Genomic DNA, 23396 nt, shown 5'->3' with positions numbered 1-23396 from the left:
TCTCAGCCCCCCCTCACCATGAAAAAGTTGGTGTGACAATTTTCAATCCTCAGTGGGATCACAGTGGAAAACAGTCTGGGGGACAAACTGTGCTGAGCCTCCACCAGAAAGAACGACGTGGCACATTGGTACTGCAATAACAGATTGTACTTATTTATAACACTTTTCTTGCAGTGATGTCCAAAGGTGCTTTATGAACGATTAACAAATAAAATTTGGCAGGAAGAAGTGGGGTATTTGAGGAAGATAATCCCAGAGTCATAGAGTCATACAGCATGGAAACAGACCCTTCGGATTGGGGCCTTGGCAATAATATCTGAATTCCTGCTCCAACAGGCCCCTCGTCCCTCAGCCCCATCATCCCCACTCTTGCAGTTGTTACACTTCGGGTTGACAATGCAAGAGCAGTTTTTAAAAAGTGATGGTCAAGTGGCTAGAATTGGAGAACAGTTTTAAGGCTATAGAAGATTAAAGTTAGGTGAAGTCAGACTACGGATGGATTTAAAAACAAGGTTGCAACTTGTAAATTAAGGGATTGGACAGTGTGCATTAAAATTAAAGCTAGGGCTTCAAGAATGGTATCAGAATTGAATTGTTTGTGTGAAAGATATTGAGTCTGAGGCTTTGCCATTGAAAAGCTGTTGGTATTTGGAGTCAGTTGTAAAACCTGAGATTTTTGAGACAGGATTACCAATAGATTCCAAATAAGAGACTGCCAGATTGGTCATTATTCAGCACCCTAGCATAACAGGCTCAGGTGGGTGAATGATTTCCTCCTGTTCATCTTGTCCTAGAAGTTCCAAGAGTGGACATAGAATGGACATAGAATAAAAGCAAGTAAGATTGAAAGCTAATTTTATGGAGATAGCAGTGGAAACTTTGAAACACCCGTCCAGGTGTCTATTGGGGATGAGAAACAGATTCTTTATTTTGCCCTTGACTGCACCAAGCTTGAGTTACAATTGTACCTTTCCAAAAAGTCGAGACTGCACTGGCACTTTCTCGAACTATGCCTGATTGCCATACTCTGGCTCCCAGAGACTTTCCAGTAATTATGAGACTGGTCCAGTAAATTTTCTGGTTTGTGATGGCCTTTGGTGGGAATTCAGTGATGCTGACAATGATGAGCAATTTTTCTTGTTATTTACTGCCTGGCATTTATCTGACTTGAATATCATTCACCACTTTCAGCCCAAATTTGGATGTTGCCCAGGTCCTTGTGCAAGATGGACTGCATCATGATCTGTGAAGTGATTGTTGGGCTGTGGGTTGATTGTGATGGTTTTGAAAATAATGTCATGTAATTTCTGATTTAGCGACAGGAGAACTAGACTCCATGTACCATGAGAGGTTCTCAGTAGTGCAAGGCAGAAGTGTGTATCACTGAAGTGTTCCCTGGAAGTCTGTTCATCGGTGATCTAAGCTACCTCAGTATTGATATAGATTGTATTTGAAATTATGTTCGGCTTTGACTGAAGTTATGATTGTTGTTGCTCAAACTCATTTGAATATTGATTCAAGTATTATCTTCCATGAACAAGCATGGCCAGGCAGCCTTGTAGAACAAAGTCGTTTCATGCAGCTGTCCTTGCATTACAAAGTACTGCCATAGTCAAGTTTTATTAATATCGCTGAAAATGATTTTGCTACCAAAGAAATAGTCACGTTGCTGTTCAGTCCACAACTTGAGGAAATACGAATACCCTGTATAACTGAAGTAAATATTCCAACTATAATATTCCTGTCCCCTTGAATTAAACAATATGCCACTTGCCTTCCTTAAAACCTACTGTATTTGCAAGCTACAATTTTAGATGACATAGAATAATATTCATAAGAGTTATTCTATGCACTGAAGCAAGATTGTTGCTCCATGCTGTATGTTAGCCTGCAATGGAGCAGGGTTATTGCTGCATGCTGTTGTTAATCAATATTGGAGTGAGGTTGCTGCTGTGCATTGTCCCTTTACTCTAAACTGGAGCATGGGTTTTGCTGCATACTCTTGTTAGTTTGCACTGGGAGACCAAATTCTTGCTGCGTGCTGTCATTTTTTTTGTCGTTTGTAGGATATGGGCATCACTAGTTGAGCCAGCATGTATTGACCTTAGTTGTCCTTGAGAAGGTGACTAAGGTGGTGAACGCTTTGCGAGGGGAGTGGCAAGTTCCAGAGTGCAAGTCTTCAGTACTATTTCCAGAATTTTCAGAACCCATAGTCTTCGCAGTATCCAGTGCCTCCACCCATTTCTTGGTATCACATGGTGTGAATCAAATGGCTGAAGACTGGTATCTGGAATGCTGAGGACCACTGGAGGAGGCTATCCTCTTGACACTTGGCTCAAGATTGCTGCAAATGCTTCAGGCTTATGTTTTGGACTGATGTGTTGGGCTACCATCATTGAAGATGATGGGGATATTTGTGGAGCCACCTCCAGTGAATTGTTTAACTGTCCACCACCACTCACAACTGGATGTGGCAGGCTGCAGAGCTCAGATCTGTTGGTTGTGGAATGCTCAGCTCTGTCTATCATTTGCTATTTATGCTATTTGGCATGCGAGTAGTCCTGTTTGGTGGTTTCCAGGTTGACGTCTCATTTTTAGGTATTCTTGCTGCTGATTCTATCATGTTCTCCTGCATTCCATTGAACCAGGCTTGATGGTAATAGTTGAGTGGTGGGGTATGCTAGGCCATGAGGTTGCATACTGTGCTGGAGTACAAATCTGCTGCTGTTAATGGCCCACAGTGGCTCATGGATGCAGAGTCTTGAGTTGCGAGATCTTTTCAATGCCTGTCCCATTTAGCACAGTGCTAGTGCCACACAGCACAATTGAGGGTGTTCTCAATGTCATGGGGAGACTTTGTCTCCACATGGGCTGTGCTGTGGTCACTCTTATCGATGCTGTCATGGGTAGATGTATCTGCAGGTGGCAGGTTGCTAATCATGTAGTCAAATATGCTTTATCCTCTTGATTGCCTCACCCCCTGCTGCAGACCCAGTCTAGCAGCAATGTCTTTTACGATCCAACCAGCTCAATCAGTCATGCTGCTGCCAAGCCACTCGCTGGTGAATATTAGAATCCCGCAGCCAGAGTGCGTTGTGTGTGTTTGCAATGAATGCTGGCCAAGACAGTGATGTCCACGTCCTTTGATTTCTTCAAAAACAATTCCACACCAGGGCAGGGTTGCTGATGAGTACTGTGAATTGGGGATGGTTAGTTTTTTAAAGTACGATTCCTAAATTTCTAAATCCCAAAATTTGTTCGTGCTGTCTTAAAAGTTAGCAAGTATTGAACAAAGTTCTTCAAAGGAAGACAAAAAATAGAGACCTTGTTCTGAAGTAAATGTATATTGTACAATCCAGTGTGCAGTCACCGTGCAGTTAGAAGACTAGGTCAGAAAGAAAAACACAGCGATATAATTTTCACAACATATGCTAGCTGGAAGTTGAACTGCTGATTTTGCATTAGATTATTAAAGGTGATGGTGACAATTTAATTAGAATTGCAGACACGAGTTTCTATTTTCACCCTCTGCCACTGGGGCGTTTTCTGTTCAAGAACTGGTTGGTCTGGCAAGAATGGAAATATCACCATTATGTTGAACAAGCCAAAGGGGGTCCATTGCTTATATGCTGTTTTAGTTTTTAACCTTGTCTGTCTCATCCAGATGCTCGTTATTGCAGGGCACGTGGTATATCTTCCACCAATATTCTCACCTGTTTTTTACAAATTGGATAGTATTTATATGATATTTAACACAAGGCTTCACCTTAAATCATCCAGTGAGATTATTTGAAAGAAGGATAGACAAATTCTATTCTGTTCAAGAGGTATCACTCAAAGAATAACCTTTAAATGAATTATCTGATCTAAATCATGTTTATTTGTGAGGCATTGTTATGAGCAGATTGACCTTTACAACATGAACCAAACTGCAGAAGTATTTTTCTGGCAGTTGAGTCGATCAGACCCTCGAGGAGTGAGTGTATAATTGAAAGGTTTGAAATTGTGTTTACAGCCACTTTAATTTTCAGCATTGGGAGTTGAAGCCTGTTATCAATCAAGTCAAGACAAGAACAGAAATTGTTGAACAGAGAACACAGTAAATTCATATTGACTGCTGGCTGTTTTTGGTGACACAGTGTGAAACTTCCTGTGTGGGAAACAAGTGCAGTGTGTGTACAGAAGCACTGGAATGTGCCACTTGTAGATTTGCACTGGGCTCTTGCCCTCAATGTGGTTACCTTCTTTCCCCATATTCTTCCTGCTCTACTCCAACATGCACCCCCATCGTTCAAATCGACAACCATGTTTGCAATGTATTGTAATGACAAGATCTAGCCATCGGGTTGAAGTTGCCTTCAGTGAACCTCAACATTATGAAATTCACCATTTAGGGAAGCAGCATTGCAGCTGTCAGCAGTATCTGTACTTTCATCTAGTTCAACATTTAAAGTACAAATATGTAGATTGTGGGCAGTGAGTACTTAAATTAGTGGGTTAGTAATTCGGATGTCAGATAAGTATTCCAGACAGTATGCTAATTACCACCATGACAGTTGATATTTCCTCTTTGCTGCTCTTGCAGCTCCTCCCTTGATAGATTTTGTACCTTGAGGAGCAGCATGAATAGGAGAGGAGAATATGGGTTTTGAACTGGAGTAGCCTATGCAAGAGAATGAGGGTTTCTGAAAGGAGCAGCAGTAACTTAGCTGTTCTGCCTTCCACAGATATTAGGTGCGGGAGTGCATTTCTTTGCCAACCCGTGTTTCAGTTTTCATGGGCAATTCTGGGACTTTTGGAGGCAATCCTCTTCATCCTTCCCTGATCCATGAACTTTGAGTGTAGCTTGGTAAATGGCAGACTGAGAGAATGGACTGTTCACGTTGGGTAAATTTTTTTTTAATTCATTCGTGGGTCATGGATGTCGCTGGCTGGCCAGCATTTATTGCCCATCCTTAGTTGCCCTTGAAGGTGGTGAGCTCCCTTGGCCTACAGTTGCCATGAGAGAATTCCAGGATTTTTGATCCAGTGACAGTAAAAGGAATGGTGGTTTCCCTGTCAGGATGGTGAGTAGCTTGGAGGGGACCTTGCAGGCAGTGGTGTTCCTTTAGCAATTGAAAGAGAATTGTTTGCACAAGATTAACTGCCCAGCTCCTGTCTGAAATGTGCCTAAACAGCAGGTGGGGCTTTGTTTTGACATGGCACCTCTGACAGTGAAGGACTAAGTGACATTTTCACTTGTCAACCTAGATTATGTACTTCAGCCCTTTTTAGTTTGAAAGAAGTTTAAAAATATATTAAAAAGCAAATAGTGAGTCAATTTGCTGCTCACATCTCTCTCTGTGGTCTGTATGTGTTGTTAGTTTTGAATGCCTTCAGATACTTCCTGTGCACAATCTGCTTCAGATTATGTGGCAATGAAGAAATCACCCTCCATTTCCTAACTTTGAGAGAAGACGTTTCTCACTGGCTTCTAATAGTTCAGCTCCAAAGTGACTGACAACAACTAAGCAGTGAACAGGATTCTCAAGTGCAGCACGTGTCCAACTATACCAAGACAGTTGTGAAAATAAAGTGAACTATACTGTTCACTTTATTTTCACAACATTTCACTTGTCATAAAAGCTGGTCAAAATGGTAATAATGATGAAGTTGATGTTATGTTGACTGCCAAATTTATGATGTCTCTGGGTGGCATCCTAGAATATTTAATGAATTAATTACAGAAACAGTTGTAGTAATCTCTAAGAATGTTCAGATTCTGGCAAAGTTCCAGACAATTAGAAATCTACCATTGTACTTTAAAAGCAAGACAAAAAAAAATAACAGTAGGCCAATTACACAGTAACATAGGAATAGGAATTCAGTCCCTCAGAGCCTGTTATGCCATTCAGTGCAATTATGGCTGATCTGTGGCACAACTCCGTATACCTGCCTTTGGCTCATTTCCCTTACAAAATTATCTTTCTTAGATGTAAAACTAACAATTGATCTAGAATCCACTGCCATTTGTGGAAGAGTTCCAAACCCCTGCCACCTTTTGTGCAGAATTATTTCCTAACATCTCTCCTGAATGGTATGTCCCAAATTCTCAGAATACGCCCCTTAATTCCAGAATTTCCACTGGTTGAGGCGAAGTTCGTCTTCATCTATCCTGTCTGTTCCTGTTATCTTGAAGACTTTGTGTCTGTTATCTGGAAAATGTTGGTATCTATTATAGATTATGTAATAGCCGAGCATTTGGAATTACATAAACGATCAAGCAGAGTCAGCACAAGGAGAAAATCATGATAGACAAATAAATTAAATTCTTTTAAGGTAAGAACTAGGATAAATAAGTGGGTAGCAGTGGCTGGAATTTAGTAATGTCTCACATTAAGCCACAGAACAGAACCCATGGTGTTGGAGGTAGTCTATCAGCATGGACAGAGCATTAACTACTTAATAGACTCAAAATTGGGATAAGGGGTCATTTTCAGAAAGGTAACCTGTAACTAGTAGACTGCCACAGGATCATTGCTGGATCCATAATTCATTAAAGTATGTCTTAATGACTTGGATAAGAAAAGTGAACAATAACCACGTTTGCACATGACACAAGTATTTGGAAAGACGAGTGGTGAGGATGATGTGAGGAGTCTGTAGAGGGATATAGTCAGTTTCCTCATCTCACCTCCCCTTCCATCCCAGATCCAACTCTCCAACTCAGCACCACCCTCTTCAAATGTCCCACCTGTTCATTTTCCTTCCACTTACCTGCCCCCCCCCCCCCCCCCCCGGGCTTATGTCTGAAATTCTCTTGCTTCTCAGCTGCTGCCTGACCTGCTGTGCTTTTCCAGCGCCACATCTTTTGACTCTGATCTCCATTTGTAGTCCTCAGTTTCTCTTGACTGTAGAGGGATATAGACAGGTTAAGTAATGCATGAAAACTTGACAATATAATGTGGGAAAATGAAGTTTTGCATTTTGGCAGGTAGAGTAGAGGAGTTGTTTAAATGGAGAAAGACTGCGCAATGGGATTTGAGACCCCGTGTGAGATGTGCATAAGCAAGCAGGGAAAGAGTCGAGTTCTGAGCTTTGCGAAACAAGAGGTTCAGCTGAGCATGATTCAGATCAGATAAGTACTTGTAGTTAACAATAGGGTGCTGGAGGTGAGGGTAATAGGTTAACAAGGTGGAGAAGCAATCATTATGTAGAGCCATTTAATAATTTTGGAAACATTCAGTATGTAAGGTCAGTTTAACAACGTGAAAAGTATTAATTATGTGAAGCCAGTTAAGATTAAAACATTCATTGTGTAACACAGATGGCTTAATCTTTGCTATTGACACTCGCTGATTGTAAGTCACAGTATGTTGTCTTATTTGGATGCTCATCCCAGTAAAACGATTATATAATTCATTAAGAAACGGCTCTTCCAGAGAAGACCAAGAAATCATGTTTCTGTGCACGTGGGCAATCATTCTCACTCCCTCCAGAGCCCAGAATAAAGATGAAGGAAGTAAAACTACACACCGTCTCTGAGCGTTTTGCTTCAATTGAGGGTGTTATCGTCCCGCTTCCCCCCTCATTCGAAGCAAAATGCTCAGAGACAGAGTGTAGTTTTACCTCGTTAATCTCTATAACTCTAACTGGCACCATATGAATTAATACTCAATAAACTGGAAAATATATTCTTCAAATACAGGAAATTTACTGCATTTACTGACAGACTAATCAGTTGAGGGTGCAAGAGAGAAGATTCTCTACCAGTAACTTTTATTTAAGGCAAAGTTACATTATTATTTAAGTAATTTATGCATTAAATAAAGTATTGTGATGATGTATAAACTCCTTGCATTATGTTTCTATTACTTAGTGTTTGCGATTTTACTTTGATTATGTAGACCTCTTGATCAACCAGAATATTTGATCAACCCACATACTCCTGGTCCCATAGGTGCCAGTTAATAAAAGGTTTGCTGCAAAACTTGCCTAAAATAAGGAGACCAAAGCCTTTCAGTATTCCAGTCGTGGTCTGACTTGTGCCTCCATTTTAGTAGGACCTTTTGTGATTTATGCCCGTGACAGCAATACTGGTATAGTCGGCAGGATCCAACTGGGTAGTTATGATCGGGCAGTGTCAGCGGCCGCCCGGAACATTAGTGTCTTGAGATGGACAGACCCACAAGATAAGGTTTTAAACCTTGATCCCTCTCAATTTTCCTGTATGTCAGAGACAGTCCGCTTCTTCAATTGCTCTCTATTCTATGGATTCCTTGATTGGTAATTAGTTCAGTCGAAAGACACAGTTCTGCTTGCAGGCAAAAATTTGAGTCCTCTGCGCTGCATTGGGGGAGGAGGGGTGAGTGGGTGTGATTGAGGTTCAAGTCCTCTGCGCGGTACTGGAGTTTGAGTCCCCTTTGGTGGGGGGGGGGGCGGCTGCTGATTGAGGTTCGATCCTCTGTGCATTACTGGGATTCAAGCTCTCTGTGTTTAAGCAACATTTGAGCTCTCTGTGTTTAAGTGGGGTTTGAGCCGTAGTGAGGAGTGGTGAGAAAGGGATTAAAGTCCCCTAGTGACAAAATTTGAGACCCTGCAAGTCTTTGTTCTGGGGGAGGAGAGTGGCTTGGAGTGCACTGCGAGGGCTTTCTCTTTTTATAAGTGTGGTTTCAGTGAGAGGATGCAAAAAAAAATGCTGAAATTAAGGTTGTACTAATACTTGGGTTGAAAAAGGAAAGCTTCAATGTAAATTGTGCCCGGCTGAGAGTGTTTGATGTTTAAAAATGTTGGTTTGTTAAAGTACTGGTTCAGAAAATCCTTTTAAGTAATTGTTTTGCCTTGTTTGAATCAGGATCTCAATTCAATGTGTTTTGTGGATTGTATAGTGGGACTGATTTTGTTTTTAGATTGAAATTGTACAACATTGTCCTTTTAAAATTATCAAACTTGTAACCTTATAACTAATTGATTGAGTGCCTTGAGCTCCTGATTTGTTTGAAATTCTACAATGCCTGTTTGGAAAAAAAACAGCTGGGTCAGTGGTCATGCTTTAGCCAGATGAGAGTTTTGTATTAAAATATCTCTGCTGCTGCTGTGCAGAGTTTTTACAAAAATAAGAGTGCATTTTGAGTTTGATGTTTTGTTAAGATTTTCTAGAGAATATCAGAACTTTTCCCTGGGGTCGGGGAGTCCAGAACTAGAGGGACATAGGTTTAGGGTGAGAGGGGAAAGATATAAAAGAGACCTAAGGGGCAACTTTTTCACGCAGAGGGTGGTACATGTATGGAATGAGCTGCCAGAGGATGTGGTAGAGGCTGGTACAATTGCGACATTTAAGAGGCATTTGGATGGGCATAAGAATAGGAAGGGTTTGAAGGGATATGAGCCAGGTGCTGGCAGGTGGGACTAAATTGAGTTGGGATATCTGGTCGGCAGGGACACGTTGGGATATCTGGTTGGCATGGATAGGTTGGACTGAAGGGTCTGTTTCCATGCTGTACATCTCTATGACACTATGACTCTATAGCTTGAGGCTAAGCTGCTTAAATTCTGTTAATTATTGTTAAGACTTCATTGGCCCCCTTCATATTGCAAATTCAAGGAATGTTGATCTCTCCCAAAGTTGCCAACTGCCTCTTCAATTGCTAAAGCATAGGAAAACATTTTGTTGTTTTTCTTGCTGTACCAGACTTTTTAAATACTTTTCCTGACAGCTTTCACATTAGCCAGGTATTCATTTGTCAAAGGAAAATAATTTTTGAATAACCTGAATGGAGGTACCCGAGGGTTTGATTTTAGTACCATTGATTGTTGTTTATAATTGACTGAATTGTTTAGGCAGTACAACTTAGAGGTTTATGGCCTGTATAAAACTTGATGATGTCATAAATAATGACCAGAGTAACAGACTTCAAGAATTCAAAGAATGTTGAAATAGGCAGGCACAATGTAGTATAGTTAAATGTGTTACTGTCTTCATACTGATAACCACATTGACATGGAAGGAATGAGAGGGGAAATGCAAAGATACTTTCAGCAGATAACATCATCTCTCGAGTTTCTTCATTCACAAGTAAAGCACACCTTCGGACCACTGCCCACCCCTCCACAACCTGATCCAATGGATTTAGTCAGTTCCCCTGTCATGACCATGAAAAGTGAATAAGTTAACAGTGAAGAGGAGGTCAGTATGCTTTCTGTCAGTGGCCTTCCTATGGACATTAAACCATGTGAGCTTTACCTTGTCTTTCGACCATTGAAGTGATATGAAGGTTCACTGATCAAGTTAACATCACAACAGCCAGTTGGCTTTGTTCAGTTTAACAACACAGCACGAGCAGAAGCAGCAAAGAATGCTGCGTTCACCTATGCTGCTGCTACAGCTGCAGTTACTGCACACTCAGATGTGCTGGTATCCTCCACCTCAAGCATTTCTGGAAGGATGGAAGTCTCGTCAGTTTTGAGAAGCATTTAACTGCCCTTATCCAAAAATTCAGATTTCTTTGAGGAGTGATGCAAGGACAGGCTGAATTCAGTTTCCAGGTTGGACTTTACTAAAGGAGATTTTGGACAACTGGCTCGTTTCCACTCTGCTTGGAGGGGATGGAGTGGTCACAAAGGACTGTGGTTTTAAGAACTTTACTGGTAGATTTTGTTCCCCCACTTGGAGAGGATTCTTCAAATTCCATTTACTATAACAGACTAGTTTTTTTGTAAGAAAGTGAGGGCTGCAGATGCTGGAAATCAGAGCTGAAAATGTGTTGCTGGAAAAGCGCAGCAGGTCAGGCAGCATCCAAGGAACAGGAGAATCGACGTTTCGGGCATAAGCCCTTCTTCAGGAATGAGGAAAGTGTGTCCAGCAGGCTAAGATAAAAGGTAGGGAGGAGGGACTTGGAGGAGGGGCTTTGGAAATGCGATAGGTGGAGGGAGGTCAAGGTGAAGGTGATAGGCTGGAGTGGGGTGGGGGCGGAGAGGTCAGGAAGATGATTGCAGGTTAGGAAGGCGGTGCTGAGTTCGAGGGATTTGACTGAGACAAGGTGGGGGGAGGGGAAATGAGGAAACTGGAGAAATCCGAGTTCATCCCTTGTGGTTGGAGGGTTCCCAGGCAGAAGATGAGGCGCTCTTCCTCCAACCGTCGTGTTGCCATGGTCTGGCGATGGAGGAGTCCAAGGACCTGCATGTCCTTGGTGGAGTGGGAGGGGGAGTTAAAGTGTTGGGCTACGGGGTGGTTGGGTTGGTTGGTCCGGGTATCCCAGAGGTGTTCTCTGAAACGTTCCGCAAGTAGGCAGCCTGTCTCCCCAATATAGAGGAGGCCACATCGGGTGCAGCGGATGCAATAGATGATGTGTGTGGAGGTGCAGGTGAATTTGTGACGGATATGAAGGTGTCCCTTGGGGCCTTGGAGGGAAATAAGGGGGGAGGTGTGGGCACAAGTTTTGCATTTCTTGCGGTTGCAGTGGAAGGTGCCGGGAGTGGAGGTTGGGTTGGTCCTGACGAGGGAGTCATGGAAGGGGTGGTCTTTTCGGAACGCTGATAGGGGAGGAGAGGGAAACATATCACTGGTGGTGGGGTCCGTTTGGAGGTGGTGGAAATGGCGGCGGATGATACGTTGTACATGGAGGTTGGTGGGTGGTAGGTGAGGACCAGTGGGGTTCTGTCTTGGGGGCGGGGCTCAAGGGCGGAGGAGCGGGATGTGGAAGAGATGCGGTAGAGGGCATTCCAGCAGGCTAAGATAAAAGGTAGGGAGGAGGGACTTGGAGGAGGGGCTTTGGAAATGCGATAGGTGGAGGGAGGTCAAGGTGAGGATGATAGGCTGGAGTGGGGTGGGGGCGGAGAGGTCAGGAATTTTTTATTTTTTTGTAGTTGTTATAATCATTGTATGCTATGTATCAATAACTTAAATACTGGCTGTCAAAGTCTTATGAAAGCTGGTAGTGCCGTCTACGTGGTCATCATGAAATGATAAAAGGAGGGAATGAGAATGTGGATAGGGTATAAGCAAGCAGGGAAAGAGTCAAGTTCAGAGTTTTGTGAAACAAGATATTCAGCTGAGCATGTTAAGAACTTAGTTAACAACGGGGTGCTGGAGCCAAGGGTAGTAGGTTAACAAGGTGGAAAAGCATTCATTATGTGGAGCCATTTAACAAGATGAGGTATATTTCAGTATGTAAGGTCAGTTTAACAAGGTTTAACATTGTGAAGCCAGTTATTCATTGTGTAACAGCAGATGGCCTAACCTTTACTATTAACACTCGCTGATTGTAACAGTCACCCAATCAATATGTATGTAACCGTATCTGGATGCTCCTCCCTGTAGAATGACTATATAATTCATTAGGAAACTGCTCTTCCAGAGAAGACCGTGAACTCATGTCCCTGTGCACATGGGTGATCGTTCTCTCTCCCTCTGGGGCCCAGAATAAAGATGAAGGAGGTAAAACTATTCTGTGTCTCTGAGCATTTTGCTTCAAGGAGGGGCGCAATGGGACAACAGTACTTGTACCTCGTACTTTATCCTCTGCATAGTGTAATCCAACTGTATTTGACTGCTCACTGCGCCATTCCTGCACAAACCCACATAGCTCAGATTTCTTCCCAGAAGAACAGCTAATATCAGCACTAAGAACATAGAGTTTGCTTCTATTTCTGTCTAATGTAAACTGACTTCCAATCTCTGTCACCTTTGAACTCCTCTGAAGTGACCCATTGAAAGCCCTGTAACTAACTCCACCCTAATCATAAAACAAACCAAGCTGGAGTCTGCTTAGCTCCCGGATGAAACAAGATTGGATGCTTTTACTGGTGTGACCATTTCTAAGCAGAAATGCATTCAATGAACTTTTTTTTTGAATAATCAAATGTAATAACCCCTTGGAAATAAGAATGCCCTGAATGTTCATCTACACAGAATGCTAGCTGCTTTAGCACAAAGGATGCCACCAAAATGAAGGGTTCATTACAATCAGCCTTAAGCCTAGTAATTGCATTCCCTGACCAGTGTGCTAGTTTTGCACAGCTGAAGATGCCTAATGTTAACTTGATATTTTGGTATTCTAAACACAGACAGTTACTGAATCACCCTTCAACGTCTCTAATTGAAACTTTCTAGCTGAATTTTTATTTGGTAGTGGGGGGGGGGGGGGGGGGTCTGGATCTTTGTGAAAATGTTTAGCTTGTTTTGTGCTTACTCCAACTTTTGATAGTCTTCTTTTCCTACTGGTTCCACCTCTGCTCAGAATACAGGTGTGTGGATGAAGTATTGGGAATGGATTTCAATCAAAGTGCCACCTTCAGTATTGAAAGATCTGTTTTGGTTTTGAAATAAAGATGTTCACATTGATTAGCATCCTGGGGAGATGAGGTGAAAGTGTGGCAATAGGAACTGTGTGTGAGACAAAGACTGGCAAACAGTTGGGTTATCCAAAGCTTCTCATTCCTGAATGTACTTTGATGGCTGACCTTTTCATCTGCTGAGCTTCCCTCCAATGATTATTAATTTCTCTCTATTCATTCACTTCAGTGGGTAGAAAGCCCCAGACGATATTGATAATTTGATCTGTAATTGTTAATTTGTAAATGGTAGAATATTGACCATCTTAATTTACAATTACATCTAATGTTGATTTTCAATAAATTTAGGTATTCTACTGTAAATGGAAGAGTATTTCATAATTGTTTGACTGATAGAATTCTGTAACTGTGATTGTTCCCCTGCTTTCTGAATCATTGATGGAACATGCACATTTTCTTTAAATTTGGGAATCCAGTGTTTTGCTTTGGCTGTGGTCACAGTGTTGACTGGTATCCCAGTCTGAGTACAGGTAATCTGTTACCAGGTTGCTCCATTGTTGGGAAGTCTTTCCAGTTCCTCTAAACAGAGAGAATACATCCTATTAGTCGAGGGTGGGGGGTGCAGCATCTTGCAGTGAGTCCTTTGCCTCAACTGCATTGCATTGTAAGCCTTACGTGGAGGTCTTAACTATGACTTATTTGGTGGCACACTCCTCTTGTGAGTCAGAAAAACACGAACAGGAGCTGAGAGTAGGCCATTTGTCGTCTCCAATCTCCATCATTCAGTCAAATCAAAATTCAGTTGCACCTTCTCGTTCTATCACTAAATCCATTAGTTTCCTTACTATATAAAAATATATCAATCATTTGAGCATACTGAACAATGACACATCTATAGTCCTTTGGAATAGGAACTCCAAAAGTTCAGGATACAACTTGTATAAAAAAAAGTCTTCATCTCAAGACTAAATAGCTGTCCCCTGAATCTGATCCCAAATATTATTGGTTCAAGCCCCACTCCTGTGGCTTTTTTAGTTAGTTTTATTGCAAGAACAGCAAACATTGTAACTTTTCAATTTTCAGCAAGCAGCTTAATTCAAAGACTTCACAGCAAGGTATTGTAATGGAGCCTATTCAAAAAACTCCCTTGGGACTCGGCAAGATGGCGGCGATTCTGCAGAACTGCTGTGGACAGTTCTGCCTAACAGCCAAGGCATACCGGTATTTTTTGCCATCCCTGGCCAACTTATATGGTGGAAATATTAGTTTAAAACCTTACAGAACACATATCTGTTAATATTTGGGAATGGGAAGGATGCCAAAGGGAAAAGGAGCAAGCAAACAGCAGCAGGGAGGACACTCCCCTGCAGCACCTACCCCACCAGAGACTGCAGCAGCAGCAGCCTCTCCTGAGCCGCTCAGGGAACTGACAGACTCACAGAAATTGGCTGCGGAGATGGAAAGATTTACCTAGAAAGTTGCGGCTGCAATTGAGGAGATCCGTGGGGAGATTCGTGCCAGGTCCAACCTATCACATCCGTGCTGCAGAAGCATGAACAGGAGATCCAGGGCCTCTGGGAGAGGCTGGAGGAAGTGGAGTGTCGAACTAAGGCCTCGGAAGCTGCGATGCAGTCCTCATCCAGTCGGATCCAGGTGCTGGAGCGAGAGGTGCGGGCCTTGCGAAACCATATCAACGACCTCGAAAATAGAGGTCGGAGAATAAATCTCCGAATTATCGGGCTCCCTGAAAGTGAGGAAAGTGAGCAGCCAGTCAGCTTCTTTGAAAACTGGCTGCCGAAGTTTTTGGGCCTTCACATTGAGTCCAGCAGGCTTCAAATTGAAAGGGCGTATCGGGTTACAGTGCACAGGTCAGGGCCGGTGCAGCATCCCCGCTCGGTCCTACTGCACTTCCACTCATATAAGGACAAGCAAAAAGTCATAGTAGCTTCCAGATCCCTGGGAAAAGATCCGCAGGCACTGCTGTACAATGAGTCAAAAATCATGTTTTTCCAGGATTTCTCTGCAGCTGTAATCCGAAAGAGGAAGCCCTTCAATGAAGTTAAAAAGAGGCTGAGGAACCTGGGCATCCAGTACTCCATGAGATACCCCGCAGTACTTCATTTCAGCCACGAGGACTCAGTTTATACATTTGACTCAGGGGATAAGGCTAAAAGCTTTGTGGACACTTTAAAATTGATGGATTGGCCTGAAGAATATGGTTAATGTTTGTTCTCTTTTCTATTTTTCCCCATATTTTCCCTTTTTATATTCCTTTCTTTCTCCCTAATAATTTCCTTTTTGGAAAGGGAAGAAAAGACTTTGGAATAAGTTGTTCCTTTTTTTGAATAACTGGATTTTCTGATGGGAAAGTTTTTGGATGTTCTTTGTTGTCTCTCTCCTTTTTGTTTTTGTTCTGCTTCTCTTTTAGTCACAGGTAGGGGGTGTCATGAACGCAGGGATGGGTGGAGTGCTCATCCTGATTTTGTCTGTTTTTCTGTTGATTTAAGGATTTTTTTTTGGCCTAAGGCTGGGGCACAGTCCAGGTTTGAAGGAGGGGTTGGGTAGGGTGAAGAGGTCTCCTATGGGCAGGGGGAAGAGTCTTCCATTCAAGGTTCTATAGTTGGTTTTCTTTGTAGTTTTTTGGTAGTAATAGTTGTTTATAGTTATGATAGAGTAGTTTTTGTATATATAGTTTTTCGATTCTATGAGTCTTTATTTACTTATGCTTGGCGCTTTGTAAGCAGGGTTCTCCCTCCGAGGGGTTCAAGGGTGTCTGAAAGGGGAAATGGCTCAGTGGCTTATTAAATGGTGCACCTGGAACATTAAGGGAAGTCATTCACCTATTAAAAGGAAAAAAGTGCTTTCTAGCCTGAAGATTGAAAGGGTTGATATCACTTTGTTGCAGGAAACCCATCTTGATGATGGGGAACACCTGAAATTACAACAGGGGGGTTATGACCGGGTATTCCTTTCATCCTTTACTACTAAAAGTAGGGGAGTGGCGGTACTTATCCAGAAAAATCTTCCATTCACATTATTTGAGCAGGTAAAAGATGAGCGGGGGCAGTTTGTAATACTTGGGGCCCTGATACATGGGGAGGAATATGGCATTTTAAATGTCTACTGTCCTCTGGTGCATCCCCTCAAATTTTTGATTAGTGCTTTCTCTAAGTTGAGTGCTTTTGGAACACGGCACGTTATTATAGGGGGGGGGGGATTTTAATTATCTTTTGCATCCGACAGTGGACAGGATGCCTTTTGGGCCCCCAGCTGTTTCTTCGCAGGCCAAGCAGGTGGTTGACTTATGCGAGGAGTTGGGGCTGGTGGATATTTAGAGATTTCTTCACCCTACCAGCAGGGACTTCACCTTTTTTTTCAAACCCAGATAAATGTCACACGAGGATTAACCTCTTTCTGGCTCCCTCGGCCCTTCTGGATTTGATTATGGGTTGTAAAATTTGGAATATAGCTATCTCTGATCACGCCGCAGTATATTTGGAGGTTAAGGCCAAGAGTGAAAGGTTAGGTTTGCTGCACTGGCGTTTGGACCCTTTTCTCCTTAAGGATTCGAAACTTTTTGAAGGAGTTTCAGGAATTCTTGAATATCAACTCAGGCACAGCTAGTAGTCCCTCCATGCTATGGGAGACTGCTAAGGCCTTTGCTAGGGGATTAGCTATTTCCTATTCAACTAGCTAGAAACGACAGGAGGAGGAACAGCAGCTTCTACTTGAGACGCGGTTGAAAGCCGCGAAGGCAGCACATTTTGCGCGGCCTTCAGTGACTAAGCTGCAGTGGATCACGGCACTCTGTGCTGCCTTGAATTCAATACTGACACAAAACGCAAAGAAAGAACTTGTTTTTGCTAGACAGAGGCTGTTCGAATATGGGGATAGGCCAGGGAAGTATTTAGCGTACCTGACGAGGAAAAAGCGTGCTCCCCAATCCATTACTGCAATCAGAGACAGCACCGGGGTCCTTAAATACGATGCTAAAAAGATTAATGAGGCTTTTCGGAGCTTTTACTCTGAATTGTATCGGTCTGACGGTTGTGAGGACAGGAGGGCTAAAATGGAGACTTTTTCTAAGAACCTGGACCTCCCAGGGGTAACTGTGGAACAGGCTTCTCTCCTTAATGCCCCCTTGACAGTTCAGGAAATACAGGAGGCAGTTAGGCAACTTCAGAGTGGGAAAGCGCCCGGCCCTGATGGTCTTCCGGGTGAGTTTTATAAGGAGTTTATAGGGATTCTGTCAGGGTCGATACAATCACTCTTATATGCATGAATGCCTACCACCATCTTTGAGAGAAGCTAATATTTCCTTATTTCTTAAGAAGGGGAATGTTCCTAAGGATTGTGCCTCATACAGGCCCATCTCTGTATTAAATTCAGACTTCAAGATTCTGTCCAAGATCCTGGCGCTGAGATTGGAAAGGGTGTTGCCCCATATTATTAAGGAGGACCAGACAGGCTTTATAAGGGGCCATAGGTCCTCTAATAATATGAGAAGGTTGCTGAATGTGGTCCAAGTTTGTCAGCAACGATCGATTCAGGGGTTGGTGATTTCCTTAGATGCAGAGAAAGCATTTGACCGAGTGGAATGGCCGTATCTTTTTTATGTCTTAGAGCACTTCGGATTGGGTGGAGTCTTTGCTCGGTGGGTGGAGGTTTTATATCGCCACCCTCTGGCCGTGGTCATCACCAACGGGGTGAAGTCTGGGAATCTTATGGTTGGTCGGGGTAGTCGGTAATGCTGCCCCCGCTCACCGCTGTTGTTTACGTTGGTGATAGAGCCGCTGGCAGTGGCCATTCGTCAGAACATCCACATAGCCGCTCCGGAAGTGGGATCGAGGGCACACAAGATTACACTGTACGTGGATGTTGTCCTTCTGTTTTTATCGAACCCGATGACCTCTGTCCCCCATCTGATACAATGTATCAATTCATTTGGGGCTATTTCAGGAAATAAGTTTAACTTTGCAAAATCGGAGGCTATGCCTTTGGGGAACCTTAGATGTGCCAAAAGTTGAAGGTGGCCCTAAGTTCCCTTTTAAGTAGTCACGGGCAGGGTTCCGGTACCCAGGCATTTTTATTGCCCCCAAGTTTGATCTGTTATTTCGGACTAACTTTGCTCACTTGCTCGACAATATTAGGCGAGATCTCCAGAGATGGAAGGCTCTTCCAGTTTCATGGCTGGGCTGAATTTCTCTCATTAAGATGAAAGTTCTTCCTCGTTTGCTTTATCCCAAGCGTATGCTCCCCATAATGTTTCCCAGATCAACGCTGCGGAAGCTTATGGGGTGGTTTGGTTCCTTTGTCTGGCATCGTGGGCGGCCCCTCATCAAACTTACTAAATTGCAGTTGCCTCAAGGAGGGGGAGGAGTTGATTTCCCAGACATCCGGAGGTATCAGTTGAGTTCCCTGCTGTCCTTTGTCTGTGATTGGGTAGGTAACGATCCAAACTCAATATGGCTGGATATCGAGTCCTCCCAGGCAAAGTGCCATCTTATTAACCTATTGTTCATGGATAAGATGAGGACAGTTATGGACCACTGCCGGAACCCCATTGACATTAGTACAGTCAAGGTATGGAGGGCGATGCGTCAGAGTGAGGGTTGTTTATCCAAGACTTCGCCACTTACACCTATAGTTGGCATGCCAGGGTCCTGACCAGGGATGATGGACTCGGGCTTCAAACTATGGGCAGCGAGAGGAGTTTCTAGTTTGGGGGATTTGTTTGGGGAAGAGGTTGTGATGTCTTTTGAGCGGCTGGGCCGCAAGTGTGGGTTGCCCAGCGGGGACCTTTTCTATTTTTTTCGGGTTGGGGAGGAGGTCTGCGCTTCTCACTAAGCCCTGTGGGCCCGATGCAGAGAGGTTGCTGCTACGTTCCACAAGCACCCTTTCAGTTGGGGCCCTCTGTCACCTGCTGGGTGGCAGGGCCTGGCAAGATGTTAACCGGTTGTGTGGGGTCTGGGAACCGGAGCTGGGAGTGGAGATCTCTTCTGAAACTTGGGAGAACGTATGGGAGAATGCTCGAAAGATCTCAATCTGTAACAGGACATGCACTGTGTTAAAAGTTCTGCACAGGGCTCATCTGGCACCAGACCGTCTGGCAAAGTTTAAATAAAGGGCATCTTCAATGTGCCCCAAATGTAAAATAAGTGTAGGTACTCTTACCCATTGCTTCTGGACGTGCCACAGGCTCAGTGTTTATTAGAGTGCTGCGGCGGGAGAGATAGGGAAAGTCAAAGTAGACCCGATTTCGCTCCTCTTAGTTCTACCGAATTAACCATCTTTAGACGGGCATGGGAAGAAACTATTTAATATTCTTGCATACTGTGTACAGAAGAATAGTCTGATGAACTGAGTGTCTGAGAACCTGCCGGGCTTGCTGGGATGGCAGAAATTAATTATGGAGCACATTCCCTTGGACTTTTTCACAAACATGGTGCACCACACAACAGACAATTTTTATAAGACATGGCAGCCCTACTTGAGTTATTTGGATATAAATTTATCAGTTATCTTAACTAGGGCGTTTGCTTAACCAGCATGATTAGACTTGTCAAGCCCTGAGCCCTGGAGGGGGTCTTCTGAGTTAATACAGGTATGTATACAATGCTTGGGAGCCTTGCACCAAGCATAGCTGTTTTGTATTTTGTGTTTTTTGGTTTTTTTTTGCTTTTTTTTGGTGTTGCTTTGCACAGTGTTAGGGTTTGCTTTATATTATAGAGTAGGTTAATAGTTAGTAGTAGTTGTATTGTAATTTGTGTTTTTGTTTCTTTTTATTATACTGATATTTGTGATTTTTTCAATAATTTTATATGTTTGTAAAGTTAAAAAAATTGCTAATAAATATATTTACAAAAAAAACTCCCTCAAACACTGACTGCCTTAAATCTCGAAGGATGGGTTGAACTACTGTTAGTACAAGCATGATACAGTATGACCTGGCTAGGCATAGACCCACGTAATATTTGCCTGCGATAGCCCTGGGATTGTGGGGTGGATGAGAAGATGATACCAAGAATTCACATTCCTGCATAACTGTTAAGTATGGATGTGTGTTTAGGCTTGTGTGAACAGGATGTGTATTCACGGTAGATCATCTTGAGTTCTGCCTTTTATAGCAGCCACCCAGTTTGGCGGTATTTAGATTAGATCACATTACAGTGTGGAAACAGGCCCTTCGGCCCAACAAGTCCATACCGACCCGCCGAAGCGCAACCCACCCATACCCTTACATTTACCCCTTACCTAACACTACAGGCAATTTAGCATGGCCAATTCACCTTACCTGCACATCTTTGGACTGTGGGAGGAAACCGGAGCACCCGGAGGAAACCCACACAGACACGGGGAGAACGTGCAAACTCCACACAGTCATTCGCCTGAGGATGGAATTGAACCCGGGTCTCGGGCGCTGTGAGGCAACAGTGCGAACCACTGTGCCACCGTGCCGCCCTATATTGGTGATACAGAGACAATGATCACCTCTATGAGGTAGCTGAAGGCAACCACCGGCCTTAGTAACAAGTAACTTTGACAGTAGAATGCTGTATTTAAATAATTAGCAGACCAAATATGTGCTGTTTTGTATGATACCTTGTCAATATTTCCATGAAATGAAAGTGAAGTGGGTTGAAAGGATTTCAGCAATGAACACATAGGTTCGAATTTGTATAAAATCCCATCTGTCCCAAACAGTCTACGCCAATAGATTATTTTTAAGTCTAGTTCCTGTTATGTAGACAAACACTTCAACCACGTTAGGTTTAAAATGGTGCCACACGAATTGTTTGAAAACCTCTCACCTGGCTGAAGGAGGAATCTTGGTCAAGGTGAGTATTGCAGTATGAGCTGTTCTGTGCATCTTGCGCAGGCTGTTGAATACTTGAATTAATATCTCAAACGAAAGTGATATCCTCATTGTGTAGCATGGAATGTCAGTCCAAATTATATATTTTGATCCTCGGGTGCTAATATTCAGACAAGGTACTCAATCATGCCCCTAGAACATCCATTGGCACTATTTGAGAGAGTAACAATGTTATCCTTTCTGTCCAAACCGAAATTCAACCGTAATCCAGTATTGCAAAATAGATTATCTGTTTGTTTCTGTGAGATGGATAGGCCAGATCACCACCCTGACTGAGTTTCTGTTCATGAAGAAGTTGCTGACCAAACCTTTAAAACGTGAGGAGCAACAGGGCTTATTTAGGCAGGTATAGTTGAGAAAAAACATTTCCTGGTCTAGTAAGAGTTTCTTTTCACTAGATCTTGAGGTTATTGAATGTCAGCAACTAGTGGCAGGAAACATTTGTATGATTGGCATTGTTACTGGGTCTTTGAGGACAACCAGATGATTGGTCATATTCTTTCAAAATCCTGAGTTGATCTGTACATAAGACATCATAGGGGGTGGTGCTTTTGACAATGTTCCATGCTGACCCTTTCAGACCCCTATTTAATAATTGTCACATTGCTATTTCTAGGACCTTGTGCACAAACCAGCTTCCCAAATTCCGATGTTACTCCATCGATTGGACTCTAAGTGTACTACATTACCTCTTAAACAGTTGGGTCATCCTGGGAATCATAAAAATGTCACATAAGTGTCTTGTGATCATGCATCTGCAGCATTTGAGTTTTGATTACTTTCACTTTAAAAAATTGGTACTAAATTTGGATAAAGCAACATTGCTCACTTTTCAAGAAACATTTTGAATAGAATAGTTAGTGCACAGAAGGAGGCCACCATCATTGTGCCAGCTCTGTGCAAGAGCTACTGTACTAGTCCTTTGCCCTTTTGTTTTCCTCAGCCCTGCATTTAGCCTTCTCTTCACGATCAGGTGGACACCAGACAAGCTTTCTTAGTTCTCCAATGCCCAAGTTCCTTCCCATTTACCAAATCACCACCTGTCAAGATGGCAGTGGAGCATGTGGGCTCCTGCCCGGAGTCTGTCTGCTCCATCTGCTTTTAATTGTTTCTCTTTCACTTTTTGTCTTTAATGTACTTACCTTCTGGAGAGCGAATTTGTGTAACACAGAAGATCAGTGCGACAGAGTCGAGCCATTGCAGGGTTGGTGAGCCCAACCTGGCTGCGAGTGAAGCCGTTTGGCATGTGTGTTGGTGAGAGCTGGTAGCCCCAGGTTGAGTTTGACACAGTCTGGAGGCGAGGCCCAGCACTGTCTACTTGAAGGTTTATAATGCTGAACATTTTATTGCTTTATTTTTCTGATATATTCCTAAACTTCTGTACCTAGGTATTTTTTACCTAAAATGGCACCATAAGTGGCAACTTTGTAAACTTGCACTCACGTGACAATAAATCTAATACTAATTTTAATTCACGTAATGCAAATCAGTTACTGTCTCTGCCTGCCTGCCAGCACTTTGGGGGAGGGGATGCTTTTTGGTTAAAAATAGTTTGTTTTTGCGTAGTACTTATTTAACCAGATGTTTTTATCATAAGCTATAGCCGTTCCTATTTTGTTGAAACCTGATCCACTTCCACTTAGTGACTTGGCAGCAATGACAGCCCCATTCATGTTGCCTTTAAACAGTGAGCATTTTGGCAAATGTTACTTGTAATGTGTTAATTTGGCAATTAATTTTCCCCTCTTCCATGCCACAGATCAAGATAACTTCTATTACTTCCTTGTGTCTTGGCTCAATTTAACAGGCTCAATCCAGGAGTCTTTCGTTCTCTTCCACATATGACAGCAAATCTTCCTCAAGCTAATCGAGATGAGTGGAAATGGCTGTAGAATATTTTTCATGAACCCATTCTGAAACCCTGCATTCACCAATTGTACTCCCCATTGAGGGAGTGCCAGATTTTCTGAGATAGCTGCAGTGCAAGTTCATCAAGGTTTTTTAAAATCTGGTTTTGAGTAGGGTCTTGGATTCTGTTTCTTTTTCTGTACTTGTAAATTTACTATAATCGCCTGCCAAACTAAACATTTCCAGTGATGAATTGGGTGTGATGTGCTTTTGCATGTCCTAAATATGTGAAAGGGGCCATGTAAATGTGCATCATTATCATCAGCAACTGGTAATTGCTGCTTTTTGCAAAATTGCTGTTTGGCCCTGATGTTTCTCATGCCACACTTTACAACCTTGC

At 42.9% G+C, this 23396-nt stretch overlaps 1 protein-coding gene across 3 annotated transcripts in view; it reads left to right on the top strand.

The window, feature by feature from the left end:
• Window positions 1-23396, top strand: part of capza1b (capping actin protein of muscle Z-line subunit alpha 1b) — a 94965-nt gene that overhangs the window by 48728 nt on the left and 22841 nt on the right. The window lies entirely within an intron of this gene.

This window comes from Chiloscyllium plagiosum, unplaced genomic scaffold (assembly GCF_037043375.1).
Source record: "Chiloscyllium plagiosum isolate Xiang-an unplaced genomic scaffold, Cpla_swu_hap1 HiC_scaffold_26, whole genome shotgun sequence".
NCBI classification, from domain to species: Eukaryota; Metazoa; Chordata; class Chondrichthyes; order Orectolobiformes; family Hemiscylliidae; genus Chiloscyllium; species Chiloscyllium plagiosum.
The sequence above is the reverse complement of the archived record's forward strand: the minus strand, read 5'-3'. Positions and strand labels throughout refer to the sequence as shown.